Source organism: Perognathus longimembris, chromosome 14, assembly GCF_023159225.1.
Source record: "Perognathus longimembris pacificus isolate PPM17 chromosome 14, ASM2315922v1, whole genome shotgun sequence".
NCBI classification, from domain to species: domain Eukaryota; kingdom Metazoa; phylum Chordata; class Mammalia; order Rodentia; family Heteromyidae; genus Perognathus; species Perognathus longimembris.
The window spans coordinates 49,483,196-49,497,006 of record NC_063174.1 but is presented as its reverse complement, the minus strand read 5'-3'; positions in this window follow the sequence as shown (position 1 = coordinate 49,497,006).

Genomic DNA, 13,811 nt, shown 5'->3' with positions numbered 1-13,811 from the left:
ACCTCCTCGGGACAAAGTGGGGTGGTGTGGCACGAGAAATCTACATCTCTCCTTTCTTCAGCCTCTGTTTTTGGGTACTTGTCATGTGAAATGTCACATAAGTCCATAATTGACATTGGTGGAGGAACTCATACCTTAAAAGGGAATGAATCTGTTTCCTTTATTGTATCTAAGTCATTATCATAATTTCAATGAGTGATTGGTAGGATTGGTAGACATAGTCACACTGGAGATGTGGATAGGTGGTTAAGGTTGCCAACTCTCTTAGTCACTTTGCACAATGCTCACAGAAGGACATAGCTTGGGTGGCCAGAACAATAAGCATCTATTCCTCACAGATCTGGAGATCACATCTAAGGGGCTGACACATCAGTTATGTAAGACAAATCTCTCAGGATTATGGGTGGCCATCTTCTCTTTGTATCTGTTACATGGTCAAAAACAGAAACAAGAACTAAGGTTGCTCTCTTCCTATATGGCATCAACTCCATGCTATTGATTCCACCCTCATGACCTCATGACCTCCCATAAATCCCACCTGTAAAAGTCATCACAATGAAGACCAAGATTTCAATATATAAATGGCAGTGGGAATAAGCAAGTAGTTCTTGTACCGAGTATCCTTAATTTGTGAGAAAATGGAGCATTTTAAAAAGTTCAATGATCCTGAATAGTCCAACAATATTTTGTATTCATCCAACAATAAGCAATTTCATTATATGAGACAGAGTGGTAGAAGAAAGGTATTGTGTCATCACCAGCTCTTTCACATGAGGCATCATAAAGGCAATTTACACAGATATTTATTTAGCCCCACTGGAATGGTGTCTCTAGAAGGCCTGCCTTCCTTCCTTCCTTCCTTCCTTCCTTCCTTCCTTCCTTCCTTCCTTTCTTTCTTATTTTTTGTTGATGTTGGCCATAGGGCTTGAACTCTGGGCCTGGGTGCTGTCCCTGAGCTCTTGGGCTCAAGGCTAGTGCTCTACCACTTGAGCTACAACACCACGTCTGGATTTCTGGCGGTTAACTGGAGATTAGTGTCATGGACTTTCCTGCCTGGGCTGGCTTTGAATCTCGATCTTCAAATCTCAGCTTCCTGAGGATTGCACGTGTGAGCCACCCATGCCCAACCAAGGAATTGCTTTTCTTTTCATTGTGATATTAGTTTCCTGTTATTGCGACAAATAATCAACTTGTGAAGGCAAAGATTTATTTTGACTCACAATTTTAGAGCTTTCAGTCCATGATTGATTAGCTGTGATACATTTTGTCTTATGTGGAAAGACCACATCATGCAGGCATGAACTTCCAAAACTAATCATTTCATTGCTTAGAAGGAAAGGGAGAGAAAGGGGGAGGAGCAAAAAAGGACACAGTTATCTTAAGGACACTCATTCCTATAGGCCCTATTCTTTAACTTCTTAAATCTCCAATAGACCTATTGTAGGGATTGTGCCTATTAAACCACATAGACCTTTGGGGGCTTCTTGTCATAAACTGTACAAATCCCATTACTTCTGATGGATTACTTTCTGCTTAAAACACTTTCCTCCATGGTGGGCAGGTGGGGGGGGGGGGGACAAGTGAACCTCTTGACACTCACAACAAGGTGTGAAGTCAATGAGCAACTGAAAGCTTAGTCTAGCTTCTCAGACTGCTTCAAGCAGTCAAATCCATCATCCTAACTTGGGGCAATTACAAGCCTCTGTATCCATAGATTCTACATCCAGTGATTCAATTGGCTGAGGATTAAAAAAAAAAAATACTTGTGCATCCCTCCTCAGGCTTCCTCTCTTCCTTGTGGGATTTCTCTTGGGACTCTTGGGTAACTTGCTTTTTAGCTGCCTTTTGTTCTGCATGTCCCCCATCCTCTCCCATGGCTTGTCCTGCCTCTCTAGATGCAATATCTGCAATAACATCATGATTATTCGGGCCTCTACAAATTAGGTATACCAGAAAATATTATCCACATATATTTTCCTGATCTTCTTTTTGGTGCAGTCTGTCTCTGAAGGTCCTTCTCCTAAGTAGTTCTTGGACTAAGGATGTGATACAAATGATAGAGGCCCTCTTAGCAAGTATAAGGTGTTGGACTCAAACTCCAGAACTGCCCAAACAAACTCTCTTCCCACCCCCACACACCCCCTGCAAATAAAATTGTGATGCTCAACTTTTCTACTTTTCCTTTTCCCTTTTATAAGTTTTTTTTTTTTTTTTCTTTTTGACCAGTCCTGGGCCTTGGACTCAGGGCCTGAGCACCTTCCCTGGCTTCTTTCCGCTCAAGGCTAGCACTCTGCCACCTGAGCCATAGCGCCCCTTCTGGCTGTTTTCCATATATGTGGTGCTGGGGAATCGAACCGAGAGCTTCATGTATAGGAGGCAAGCACTCTTGCCACTAGGCCATATTCCCAGCCCAAGTATTTTTTTGTTGTTGTTGCTTCAAGTTTTTGGTGATTATAGGGCTGTGCATTGTCCCTGAGCTTTTGTTTTCAAGGCTAGTGATCTATCACTTGAGCCAAAGCTGTGCTTCTAGTATTTCTGTGGTTAATTGGAGATAAGAATCTCATAGACTTACCTGCCTGGGCAGGCTTTGAACTGTAATCCTCAGATCTTAGTCTCTATAGATTGGATAGGAGTATATATATGAGCCACCAGTGCCTGGCTATTTCATTTATATATTTATTTCTATAAAAATATAAGATTTACTGAGAGAGGCAAAAGAACTAGGAACAATGTAAAAATACAACAGTGTGCAGAGAAAATAAGCTCTTTTTAAATAGCAAGAATGACCTTACTTTTATTGTTTTAGAGGCAAAGAAATTCTGGCATCCAAATTAAATTATTACACTGAGAAAGCAGTGTTGTTCATAGGATGGATTAGAAGTACAAACCTGTACTCAGACTTAGTATGAAGCATAGCCCACTTTGCTTTTTTAGCGCTTGGTCATTTACGCTTGGTCATTTAGCGCTTGGTCATTAGGTCACAAAGACATGGGATCTCCATGGGAATTCTGTATGATCAATGGGAGCAATATTGTTTGTAGCATCATATCATTGACAAGGAGCAGGGAAGCTCTCACTCAGTTCGATGTGTCACATTTACTGTCTGTTCAGTGAGTTTTCTCTGTAATTGCTATGAATTTTAGGTTGTGTTATCATCCCTTCAAAGTATGACACAAGGGTCATATTTCTGCAAGTTTATAAGCTGTGATGTTAAAAATGAGTTTCATTTATTCTTCATTGAATATGAATAAAAAGGAAATGTAGTGTTCCAAGTAATTGTACACCTTACTTTGAACATGATTATTGCATTACTTCTTTGTAAACTGCCAGGATACTGAGAACACTCAGATGACATTAGGGTAGACAGTCTGACACAAGTATGTCTCATGTATACTGATTTTACGTGTACATGTTGAGGCTGTGAGTCTTGTAAACTGCATTTAAGCCAGGCATATTCTGCTTAGGTAATGGCATAAATAGAAATAAGGGGCATTGTTCATTCCCTAGTCATTCTTAAACACTATGGACATCAGGAAGAATTATGTCTTCTATAAAGAAAACAAAAATGCATCATCATATACACAGTTTACTGGTAGTATATTTTGTTCCTGGTGAGATGAGGGTCCTTTCTTTTTAATATCTGGTTCTTAGAGCTCAGTAGGTGTTTAATGTGTGCTCATTAAAAGAATGCATGCCATACCTAATGTTTCATGTGTCATTCAGACACTACTCATCACTGTGTTTGCTCCATTGTTGCTATATGAAGAGGGCAATGAAAGAAAACCTTTTCCCTATCCGTAGCAGATTGCTCTTTTTCATTACACACACACACGCACACACACACACACACACACACACACACACACACACATACACACACCTTTTAATGTAGCAGCACTCACTTCAGAAGGGAGAAATGTAAGCCTGGCACATGGAAATGATTACAAGCCCTAATCATGAAAAATAATTCTAAATTGATATTACCAGTTCTGTTCTGTATCTTGAGTATTAGCTTCAGCATAAATCATATGTGGCTACAATATAATGTATATTATTGATTTTAATTTTTTTTCTTTCTTTAGCCTCCAGGCTGTGTCTTAGTTCCTGGCCTTGATCTTAAAAGTAAGATAGATGTTAGGCATTATAATCTTGCAGAAGAAGTGAAAAAAATCAATTTTATCTCCTAGTACTTCATTGCCATTCCTGCAATGTCCAGGTAATAACACTGGAACAACTGTAAACTGAAATTTACTTATAAAAATGTGTACATCTGGCCAAGGAATCCACTTGTTTTTGTTTTAACATATGCATATCTTTAGGTAATAGACATGCATGAGTATGAGAACTCATTAATTTGCTTTTTTACTATCATAGTCATTTCAAAAAATATAAGTCCAACATGAGATGGTTTAAAACCTTTTTATTTTGAAATAATTTTAAATTTTCAGAAGAGTGGCAGAGATATCACAGAGTAGAACATACACCTTTTCAAGGTTATTCCAAACATTAATATAGGTGTGATACAATTATAAAAATTAAAGCATTAACATTGCTATAGTAATAACAGTGACCTGACCTCCTGGCTTCATTTAGAATTCCATAGTATTTATTATAATGTATTCTTGTCTTTGTTCCAGAAAGCAATAATGCCACATTACCTAAATCATATTGTTTTAGAGAAATATATATATATATATATATATTATTTATTTATTTATTTATTTATTTTGCCAGTCCTGGCCTTGGACTCAGGGCCTGAGCACTGTCCCTGGCTTCTTTTTGCTCAAGGCCAGCACTCTGCCACTTGAGCCACAGCACCACTTCTGGCCATTTTTTATATATGTGGTGCTGGGGAATCGAACCCAGGGCTTCATGCCTACGAGGCAAGCACTCTTGCCACTAGGCCATATTCCCAGCCCGAGAAATATTTTTTAAGAAACACATCTTAGTTAAGGGATAGAATATAAATGTAACTGTATACTTAATCATGGAGTCTGAAAGTCAAGTGACATTGTTAGTGATCAAATCAATGGTCTGGTAGAATGGCTTCCAAATTTACTGTCAATGATATCTTGCAGACCAATTACTGTTAATAACAAAGTATCTTTTTTTTTTGCCAGCCCTGTTCCTTGAACTCAGGGCCTGAGCCCTGTCCCTGGATTCCTTTTGTTCAAGGCTAGTACTCTACCACTTGTGGTACAGAGCCACTGCTGGCTTTTTCTATATATGTGGTGCTGAGGAATCGAACTCAGGGCTTCCTGTACATGAGGCAAACACTCTACCACTAGGCCATATTCCCAGCCCCTAAAGTATCAAAATTTGTGAAGGGCTTATGTACTCATAATGCAAACTATGCAAAGGGTTATCCTAAAAGATGACTCTACCACCAAGTTAGACGCTTAGCCCTAAAAATTTCCAAACAAAGCCTTATTCTCACTTGAAATTTAGAGACTTTGGATCTAGGAAAAGGAAGTATTACACCTAGCAGCTCAAAATCTGCCATTAGCCCATTTGTACATGACAACTTCTCCAGTCTTCACTTTCTTTGTCTTTGAATAGAACCATGTTATGAGCTAGAGTTCAAATATGCCTGAAAGACACATGTATAAAAGCTTGGTCCTCAGAGGGTGATGAAAACTGAGAAGTGGTGGAATAGTGAGGAGGTGAAGCCTGGTTGAAGGAAGTAGCCCACTGGGAGGTAGGTCTGGAAGAGTGTATTTACATACTGTTGGTTATTTCCTCTTTCTCTCTTTGCTTCTTGGCCAGCATGACATGAACATCTTTGTCCCACAATGCTCTGTCACTACAATGCAAAACCTTTGCAGTCCTAAAAGCAACCAGGCCAAACTACCAGTGACTACAAATGAACCCAAATAAGTTTTTCCCCCTTTTAATTAATTTCTCTTCAGTATTTTGCTATATGAGGAAAATGTTTCAAAACAGATAAAAACATCTACTAAGATATGGGACAAAGGCATAAAATGTTAACATTTAACTTTAAGTAAAATTTAAATAGTTCAAAGAGATGAAAGGTGTGATAAATTGTATCTCTCTAGATACATATATATATATATATACATATATATATGTATATTGCCCTAAACTGACATACTAATGTCTGTTTAATCCAAAAAAGATATGGAAGTTTATGAACTAAAGTAATGCTAAAAGTGGTCAAAAGCCTTAGATGCATTCTAGAAAAATGGGAGAAGGATCCTGTTTGTAATTAAAGCAGAGAAAGAAAGTTGAAAGATGTTCAGATTTCTAAAGTGGTAGACTTTACAGGTGGATAATATTGAGTCAGAGGAAGATGCAAAACAGTTTAGGAACATAGAGTATATGTTGGAATTTGAAAGAAGATGATGTGTATTACAAATGTATATGTTGCTATAGAGATATTTATATGATATATTTAAGCCAAGTCGTAAGGGAGGGGGAAGAGAATAATAAACAATGATATCTGATAAGTGTAGGGTGAAAAAGAAGCTAATCAAGAGAATGAAAAGAGGAGGCAGCTCCAAGAAAACCTATAAAATTTATAAATCCAGACCCAAAGTGAAAAGATTGGCCATGAATAGAAGCAACAACATTGTCACCTCTGATAGCCAATCTTCATATGGTAAAGATCCAAGAGAGCAATTGGAGGGGTCCTTCATCCCATCACTTCAATATTTAAGCATCTTTAAATGATGAGCACCACACTGTGGTGTCTGTACAGCAGTTTGTATGAACATGGTAAAAATTCTGAACCTGTGCTTGTGAAAACAAGAAAGCTGAGGGTTGCCAAGAATATTCAATAAAGCTAGGGCTTACAGATGTGCACGCCATTCTCCAGATTGTTCTCTGTCTATGTTTATAGCTTCATTTCTTTTTCTATCCTATCCTGTCTCTGTTTCTGTCTCTGTCTCTGTCTCTGTCTCTCTCTCTCTCTCTCTCTAAATATCATCTATCTATATCTTATCTACCTTCATCTTTATAATAGTTTTAGAACACAGCAGAAAGGACAATATGTACAATATTATATGAAAACCAAGAAATTTTACCAGGAACTAATGGCTCAGGCCGAGAACTGAAGGTCATGGTTGAAAGCTAGCCTTTGTAAGAAAGTTTTTGTTTTTGTTTTGTTTTTTGCCAGTCCTGGGCCTTGGACTCAGGGCCTGAGCACTGTCCCTGGCTTCTTTTTGCTCAAGGCTAGCACTCTGCCACCTGAGCCACAGAGCCCCTCCTGGCCTTTTTCCATATATGTGGTGCTGGGGAATCGAACCGAGAGCTTCATGTGTAGGAGGCAAGCGCTCTTGCCACTAGGCCATATTCTCAGCCCTGTAAGAAAGTTTTTGAGACTCTTATCTTCAATTGAAGCAGCAAAACTCTGGGAGTGGAGCTATGGCTCAAGAGGCAGAGCACTGGTCTTGAGCATCCAAGTTCAGTGACAGCAGCCAGGCCCAACCAAGAAATTTCTCAGATGTGTGTAATGTAAAGATCATGGCAAAATTTTGTGCACTGTGTGATTAAAGGTTTAAATACATGATGGGCTATAAAATCTAGAAGGCATTGTAAAGATAATAAATTCAAGAGAACCAAAATATATTGAAGTAAGAGGAAGGAGTTAATAGAAAGGCCTATGAAGCCAGAATTAAATGATGGGATTGACTCTGTAATTGAGAGTTAACTGAGACTGGTTCCTTTAATCTCATACATGCTCACCCCACTTACCTTGCAAAGTTATCAAGCTTTTAACTACAGTAGAAAATTGTCAGTGAGACTGTACTTAAGAAAATGTGCCTTACATTTTTCTGAGGGAAAAAAAAAGGATTATGAGTACAGTCTTTCTATTATTAGTTTCCAGAAATAGTCTGTAGGAAAGGGTCAACTGGAAGGACTCACTGAAAATGAGCATCCTTCTATTTACTGTCTGTTTGAATGAAAATTCAATTTCATCTCCTATCCAAGATCAGCTGCTGCTTTTTTTAGTGGTAAACATAGAAACTGCCTTATAGAAAATTACTATTTTAACAGGTGTAGTCTTACATTTACTGGTGATTCAAAAATTGCCCTCATGACTGTCATTATGTTTCTATCACGGTTTAATCTCCTTGGATATATTCTTACACATAAACATCATCAGAGGGTATGCTTATATTAGGTTTAATCACAGGGTATTCATGAAATCATCTCTACCTAGATGAACTTTAACCACTTAATATATTTTATCTTGTCTATTTTTACTTCAGATCAAGGTATCACATAGAAAAAGAATCATTTGAATTATTTTGTCTAGGGAAATAAAAAGTCACCACCATGCTTTATTAAATTTTAATATTATGATTACTAGGAACCAAAGGTCAGCTCTTCTTGCAAGAAATAGTTATCTAGCATGTGCTGGGTATGTGACATTGTATTTGGTAATGTACAAGGCATCTGTTTACAAGATGAAAAAATAACTGCTGTAACTGATCCTTAAACAACAGGTATAACAGTGGGAGTGACCTGTTTATTCACTATGAGTTGACACTTATTTAGAAGGAATGCTTTTCAAGGGCTGGATCTTCCCCCTCATTTATTTGTCTTTGTTTCTTCACATATTTGGATACAAAGACAGCAATTTGCTGGAACAAGGTGAACATCCAGGCCGTATTCATTGGGTAAAGGAATTGTTGGTTTGAATATTGGTCTTGCCCATGGAAAACTCAAGAATTTATTTTCAGCTTATATTTACCTAGTGTAGGTAAAAACATACGTATCTGAGCAAGGTAACACCTAGTGCAGAGTACTTTAAGTTGATTCTCAGATATCAGAGCATCATGGAATGAGGAGAAGGAAACTTACTTCTTATGGCAATTATTTTGTTTAACCTGTGAACAAAAATTTGAGTTTTCAACTATTATGAAGGCTAGGCAATTTTACACTTGTGAGCCTACCTCCAACAATCAGGGCTTTATTTTGTACCTCCCAAGAAGAGCACAACAACTTATGATTTCTAGACCTATAATAAGTGAGGTAAAAATTGTATTATAAATGATATTTGAAAGCATAGGTCCCAGCCATCCCAGAGGACCATGTGGAGATAATCACAGGCAGAAGAAGAAGGTTCCAAGCTCCCGGCTAATGGTCACTCACCCTGGTTGGAGTTTCAAATCTGTTGTGGTGGATGAATGTGCCCCTCCCATGGTAAGTGATTAGTGGAGCTGAGGAGTTAACACCAAGCGTCCTCGCTATTACTCTGGTCAGCTGAAATGTAGGAGACAATCAGTGATGGAATCGTCGCCCCAATCACTGTGTCTTGGACCGAGCGTGGAGTGTGGCCCTGTGGCCCTATGCTACAGTCATTGAGTGGGGCTCGGAACTTGGCGCCAAGATTTTTAGTGTGGCCCTGAAGCCTCGGCCCTGCGGCCCTGCAGCCCTGCGGCCCTGCAGCAAATCAGAAAATTGGATCCAAGCCCTCGGGTTAGATGATCATTTACCCTGGGTGTGAGGGCTCTAATTCCATCCACCATGACAATCTACAAATTTGCCCTCACACCCAGGGTAAGTGATCATCTAAACAAGGGCTCGGATCCGATTTTCTGATTTACCGTAGGGCCACAGGACCGTGGCTTCTGGGCCACACCAAAGATCTTGGTGCCAAGTTCCGAGCCCCACTCAATGAGTTCAGCTCTGCTGGTCACTCATCAAGTGGGGAACAGTCTGGGGGGTCCAAGCTGCCTCCGGGACCTAGTCTGCTGTCCTAAACCCACCCAGACGACCATCGAGGTAACTTCTTCTGACTGAGTGCTCTCTCCTGACTGAGCGCTCTACTTCCATCCACCAGGACAATGACAGATTTGAACCTCCAACCAGGGTGAGTGACCATTACCGGGGACTTGGATCAGATTTTCCGTAAGGCCACTGGGCCACCGTAAATCTCTGCTCCAAGTTCCGAGCCCCACTCCCAGGGAAGGCCACAGTGCTGCCGACCTTAAGCCACTGGGCTAGGTCAAGGGAATCAGCAATTGTAGCTGGGAGCTTGGATTTTCCATTAGGCCACTAGGCCACTGTAAATCTTGGCTCCAAGTTCTGAGCCCCACTCCCAGGGAAGGCCACTGGGCTGCCCATCTAAAGCCACTGGGCTAGGTCAAAGGAATCAGCAATTATGGGTGTTTCGAGTCAACTGATCTCTAGTTCAGCTCTGCTGGTCACTCATCAAGGGGGGAACAGTCTAAAGTGCTTCAAAAAAGCTGTTCAAGTTTGAGCCCAATCTTACAAATTTGGAATATTTCTACAGGACATAACTTCTATGAGTGCTCGGGCAGAAGGAGTTCTCTCTCTTTCTCTCTCTCTCTCTCTCTCTCTCCCTCTCTAAACTCTGACTGCCTGGCTGTGATAGGATGGGCTGGTACTAACTTCCAAAGGTACCAATATTTGTTTAACATCTGCTTTGATTGATGTTAAGCTTGGAGATTCAGTTAAGATCTGTTTGTTGTTGGCTAAATCCTGTTTTCTCTAGTATTGACCACGTGGTGGACTATAGAATTGGTTTTAGCAAGCGCCATCTTGGTTCCATCAATGTTCCAATAACTCTTGGAGGTAGAGCCCACCCATCCCTCAGGTAAAGGGCATGCAAAATTCCTCGAATTCCTTGAGGCAGGGCAGGGACTTGGAGACTACTGTGGCCTTGCAATTCAAATGCTCAGAGGTGAAGTTGTCTTGCTGTGAGTCTGCTAAGGCTCTGACCAGCTCCGCCACCATTCAAGTTGTCACCCTGCTTAAACCAGTAGGGCACCAGCCTACGAAAACCATAGTACTCAGAGTAGGCAACCAGGGAATACTGGGAGATTTCAAATGTCTTTAACCAGTCTTGTGTAGAAATTTGCAGGTAACCCAGCAGGAGGTGTGGCAATCTATCCAGAGAACTCTGAGATGCCACTGCAGCCTCACCCAGATCCAACTCATCTCTCCTGCCTGCCTCCATCACACATGACTAACAAAGCATGCTGATTCGGGATGGAAGACACAGCCACTTCGGATCCACTGAATCTGAGTATAAGGTCCGTCCCTGGAAGGCTCCATGTAGATGCCCCCACCTCATTAAGTCTCCACCCAGTTACCTGGGTAACTAGCAGACCTGGAGGCAGTTACCTTCCCTTTCCCTGAAGTCACATCCTAATCCACCTGGCCACATCACTTGCCCCTGCCCTAAATAAAGCAGGGCTGGGTGGGGGTCACCCTCTTCTCTCTCTTCTCTGCCTTCTCTCTGGCCATGGATCATCTTGGCCACAGGCCAGCAGTTTGGTAATAAACTTTTTCTCTTGCCTGAATACTGCGTGGCATTCTCCTTTACCGGCTACCTACTTTAAAAACCTAACACTGAGACTTTTACATTGTCCTGACCCTTTGCCCTCTTGATTGTTACTCATTTGTGTTCTCTTCCACATGGCAGTAAATGATGATTTGATTTGATGGCACATGGATCTCATTCAGTCTGCTGTTTTCTATGTGTTACAGCAGAACTCTGGCAAGTATTTGTTGGTCAATTCTCAACAAATTACAGGTAAGCTCTACTCCTATTGTTCTCCTGTTGCTTTAATTGGAAATAAAAAGGACTTTTATGGCTAAGACTCCTTGGATTTCAGTTCAAAGCCAGCCTGGGCAAGAAAAAATATCTCTCTAAAACTCCATCTCCCAACTAACCAGCAGAGCCAGACTGGAAGCTTGGCTCAAGAGAACCAGCCAAATGCTGAAAACGGCACTGTGACTCAAGTAGAGCACTAGCCTTGAGAAGAAGTGCTCAGGGACAGTGCCCAGGCCTTGAGTTCAAACCCTGTGAATGCCAGCTGGGACCAGCTATCAAGCAATGAGCACCTAGACCTTAAGGACAAGGTCAATCCTGACAACAAGGAACCATGGAGAGGAGTATGAGGAGATGAAGTCTCATCTTAAATGGAGTCAATTGAAACTTGCCCTTTCAAAATTAATCAGAGCTGGGAGATCAAGAGGAATAGTTGTTTACCCACCTAATGTCCATACCTGTCCATTTTCCATCTGGACAGAAACTTGCATTCTTGCTCTTGTTACTTGTTATATATATGTATATATATTAGCCTCTGACTGGTTACTATCCCTAAACACTATCCCCAAATACTTCCTTCCTGCTCCCAGTCCAGTTATTCCTCCTTCCTTGTAATGGGCCACAATTGGGTTTATGTTCCAAATGAAACTTTTCTGGCTTGTGCCCAGGGTGTGTTCTCCCTCCCATGTCGTTCATGTTAACTGGTCCTGTGAACTTGTAAGCCTTTTGTCTGACCTTTTCAAAAGTCTCTTTTAACAGGATAACAGCCCTCACCCAGGACGCCCAGTGGAAACTACACTTCTCTGGCCAGCATAGATCTGGACCCTGAAGACCCCAGCCCCACGGACTCCTTGATGTGCCCAAGCTGCAGGAGGTAGCCAGAGGAGACCATGACACCCATTGGGCCTGATAACCGTTCTCGTGGAAATGATGAGGACTTTTACCAACCAAACTGTCAAACAAATACTTCTTGGGCTGTACCAGGCCAAATGATGATCAGGAACCCCTGACTACTTCGCCCCTTTTCAGCAGGAAGTAGCTCCAGAAGAAACAACCTCTGCCATACTCCCAGCCTGGTACCCCTCCTCTGTTATTAATAAACAACAAATGGGGAAATGTTAGCATTTCCCTAGCCTCAGGTCCTCAGCTCCTCCCACTAGCCCCCAGATCCACCCATACCTAATGAGCCACTCCTACTCACCACCTAACTACTTCCCCTTTACCTCCAGAGAGAAGCTGCCACCTGGATAAGGTGCAGACACCATGTAGCTCCCTCTCCCATGGGAACTATGGTCCCCACTAATAAACCTCCTTATGAACCTTCTTCTCCTGTCTGTGATTATCTCCTCATGGTCCTCTGGGATGGCCGATACCTATGCTTTCAATACTCTCATTATTGGCCACAGAAATGAAGAAATACTAAAATCTAGGGATCATAGGAAACAAGGAAAGAACACATTAGGGAGAAGAAATAACGTTTTTAAGAGTAAGAATCAGATAAGAAGTCGAGTACTTATGGAGTGAATAAAAAATCTGAAAAAGAGTTTTGGTGGAATGTCAGAGCTGGGTACTTATTACCGTTCATTCATAGACAAAGTGATGTAAATGTTTGTAGCTATGAAGTACCTGGAAGTATTTCCAGAAAAATTGACTATAAAATAATTATATAAAACGTTTAGTGAATATTTATTAGATGGTAGACAGTATGGTCCATGCTTTAGGGGCTTGCGTTATTTCATGTCTACAATATCTCTGTAAAAAGGGAACCATAACTTTGTTTTTTGACAGATGAGAAAACTAAAGGTCAAGGTCACCTACACCAAAATCTAAACCCATTGATCCCAGAACTCATTCTTTAAAGTTCAATGCAGTCTCAGCTGACTTGTGTAGGTGAGAATGAAGAGTGAAGTAGAAGAGAAGAAGACTCAAGGTCAAAGAAATAGGATAGTTGTGTTTACTGTGTGAAGAAGAGAGAGACTAAGTGACTGCCCAGTGCTCATGATTACTGGATCTGCAGAAGTCATTGTAACTTACTATAGGAAGCATTACTAGACTGAGTAAGGTTCCTGAGAGATGAGGAGAGGTAACAAACAGTACCCATCAAACAAGGCTGAGATTAGGAAGTTGGGGAGAATTCTTCATTGAAGACCAGATAAACATAAGGTAGAGAGAAAATGTAGTTGTGCTTGAATATTTTAACACAATTGTCTTCAAAATCAAATATATGCATTATATAAAGTAAGGGTTGAGATTATTAACCATATAC